Genomic DNA, 3156 nt, shown 5'->3' with positions numbered 1-3156 from the left:
ATAGGATATATGTGTGTGTGCGTGTGTGATTTGGTTTAGATTTTGTTGGTTTGGTTAATCAACGGGTGATGTTAGTTTTAGGTAAAAAATGTGTCTGCGCTCCGACACTACCAATCAGACAGGATGAGCCGTATAGGTGGCAGCACGTGATGATCGTTAGGTTAAAGTCACGTAACAAATAACACAAGATAATGCAACGCAATGACACCTAATTAGAGCTCCGATGTTCGTCTGCTTGTCAGGTTACCGGAGCAACCAACGACGCCGGGCGGGTAATTAACGGTTAACCTAACAGAGAAAAACATTGATGTCCACCGCTTACTTTCCTTCTCATGTACAAGTAACAAAGATGGCCACTGTGTGCTCTTTTCTTCGCGCACAAAAACACAAATATGGCGGCCGCTTACTCTCTTTCACACGTGTTCAAAAAACACAAAGATGGCGGCCGCTTATACTTTCTTCCTCGAGCACAAAAACACAGATGGCGGCCGCTTATACTCTTTCTCGCGTACAAAAACACAAAGATGGCGCGCTTACTCTCTTCCTCACGCAGGTTCTGTCCCATGCACTGCAGCACGGCTCTCAGATCTGTCGGACTGATGTACCCGTGACCACTCTTGTCAAATACCTGCCGCGACAAAAATAACAAGTCACGATTAAAGCGATACATCAATCAATAATATATCATGATAGCAGGAGTACAAGAATAGAGGGATGAATAAATCTCTCTATTCATGCACTCCTGATAATACTACATTAATCGATAATCGTTAGTCAATCGAATCTACTACATTAATCGAAACTACATTAAACGAAATACTACATTAATCAATAATCGATAGTCAAACGAAGCGACCTGGGGCGTCGGTGGCGCCACCACCGCGAATCTTAACCGATTATTTCACTGATCGATCGATATATAACTTGCGCGTACCCTTCAGCAGTACACCCTCTGGTGAGCTGTCATGGGGACTCGTGTTGCATGTGTGTGTGGTGGTGGGGGGGAGAGGCTTTGCGTGCGGAGATCTTAATTACCTTTGCGCGTACGTACGAACATTAATTTTTGCTCTTAATTTTGTTGGCCGGCGGCCGTAGATCCGGGTTGATCATGGCAGATCATGGCCAGAATTCGCATGGATTTGTGTGAATTAGGAAGCATGCGGCGTTGTGTGAGAATTCGCTAACTACTGGGCCTCGGGTTATCCAGCCGCGAAAACGTCGGCGGCGACTGAAATTAACTGTCACCTGATTGCTGTGAGAGAGATTAGACGCTAACGAACTGTCGCCACCGGAAGTCGTCCGGGTGGGTCACGGTCGACTGCGCGCGCAATATCCGGCCGTTAGCGCGCGCCGGAAACCGGAAACGGAAGCATGTGACGCGGGAAGAAGGGAATCAGCGACGCGTATAAAAGCTAGCGTTAGTTAGCAAATCACAGCGTGATAGTCTCGGCGGTCACGTGACAACGACGAGAGAGCGGGGACGGGCGGGGGCGGTTGGGAATCGGGAGAGATGACGTGAACCGCATAGATATCCTACATCGTCTAATAACACATATAATAAGGATATAAAACAGGATATAAAACAGCATCACAGTACATATACCACTGCATATATAACACACGCGTGTCATCTCGCTCTCGCTCTCGCGCTCTCTCTCTCTCTCTCCACCATTGGTGACAGGAGGGAGGGGGGGGGGTTTCATCAAGTGACGTCACCAGATATATTATTTTCGAGTGGAGTGTTTCAATATGATAACATATAGGAATGTTTTGCGAATTTGGTAAACATGTAAATAGTTTAGACCAATAATGAAGCTCACCGACGGCTATACGTTTAGCAAGTAAAGGTGACAAGTCATTGTGTAGAATAAGAAAATTTAAATGGCTGACGAGTTCAACAAATCATCAAACTTTGTTTGCGATTTTGAGTGGGGTCTGCCAAGAATGGTGAGCGTCCCATGTGGGGGTCTCGAATTATGACACTTGTGACAGCGCGGGGAGGGGAGTCAAAACGTCCAAAATCGAGGTGACGTCATTTGTGAACGCTCTCTTAGAGGCGTCTGCTCCCAGGATCGCCTGCGCCCACGACAGTGGTGCGTGTAGATGTGCGGTTTGCTCGTTGTTTGATGTCGTTACTGTGGTTACTGGAGTAGCGTCAGTGGATGAGGATTGATTAGACACACAGAAGCAATCCGCGTCGCTGTTTCCCCAATATCGGTATGATCACTAGACTGTGTGTGTGTGGTGTGTGTGTGGTGTGTGTGGTGTGTTGTGTGTGTGTGTGTGTGTGTGTATGTGTGTGTGGTGTGCGTGCGTTTGTGTGTGTGAGTGTGTGTGTGTGTATGTGTGTGTGTGTGGGTGTGTGGTTGTGTGGTCTGTGTGCGTGCGTGGCGTTTGTGTGTGTGTGTGTGTGTGTGTGTGTGTGGTTATGATGTGTGCTGTTGTTTGTGTGTGTATTGTGCTGTGCGTGCGTTGTGTGTGTGTGTGTGTGTGTGTGTGTGTGTGTTGTGTGTGTGTGTGTGTGTGTGTGTGTATGTGTATGTGTGTGTGTGCGTGTTTGTTGTGTGTGTGTGTGTGTGGTGTGTGTGTGTGTGCGTGCGTGCGTTTGTGGTGTGTGATGTGTGTGTGTGTGTGTTGTGTATGTATTGTGTGTGTGCGCTGTGTGTGTGTGTGTGTGTGTGTGTGTGTATGTATGTGTGTGCGTGTTTTGTGTGTGTGTGTGTGGTGTGTGTGTGTGTCGTGTGTGTGTGCGTGAAGTTGTGGTGTGTGTGTATGTGTGCTGTGTGCGTACAGCGTTCATGCTGTGTGTGTGTGTGGTTGGTGTGTGTGATGTGTATGTTGTGTTTGAGTGTGTGTGTTGTGTGTGTGGTGCGTGTTTTGTGTGTGTGTGGTGTGTGTGCGTGCGTTTGTGTGTGTGTGTGTTTGTGTGTATGTGTGTGTATGATGGTGCGTGTTTGTGTGTGGTGTGTGTGTATGTGTGCGTGTGTGCGTGCGTTTGTGATGTGTGTGTGTGTGTGTGTGTGTATGTGTGTGTGTGAGTGTGTGTGTATGTGTGTGTGTGCGTGTTTGTGTGTGTGATGTGGTGTGTGTGCGTGCGTGCCGGTTGTGTGTGTGTGTGTGTGTATTGTGTGTGTGTGAGTGTGTGTGTAATTGTGT

General features: G+C 47.7%; 1 protein-coding gene across 1 annotated transcript in view; it reads right to left on the bottom strand.

Moving 5' to 3' along the window:
- LOC106814228 overlaps nt 1–3156 on the bottom strand; it is a 6827-nt gene that overhangs the window by 525 nt on the left and 3146 nt on the right. The gene's annotated exons all lie outside the window — the stretch shown is intronic.

Source organism: Priapulus caudatus, unplaced genomic scaffold (genome assembly GCF_000485595.1).
Source record: "Priapulus caudatus unplaced genomic scaffold, Priapulus_caudatus-5.0.1 Scaffold887, whole genome shotgun sequence".
NCBI lineage: Eukaryota > Metazoa > Priapulida > Priapulimorpha > Priapulimorphida > Priapulidae > Priapulus > Priapulus caudatus.
The sequence above is the reverse complement of the archived record's forward strand: the minus strand, read 5'-3'. Positions and strand labels throughout refer to the sequence as shown.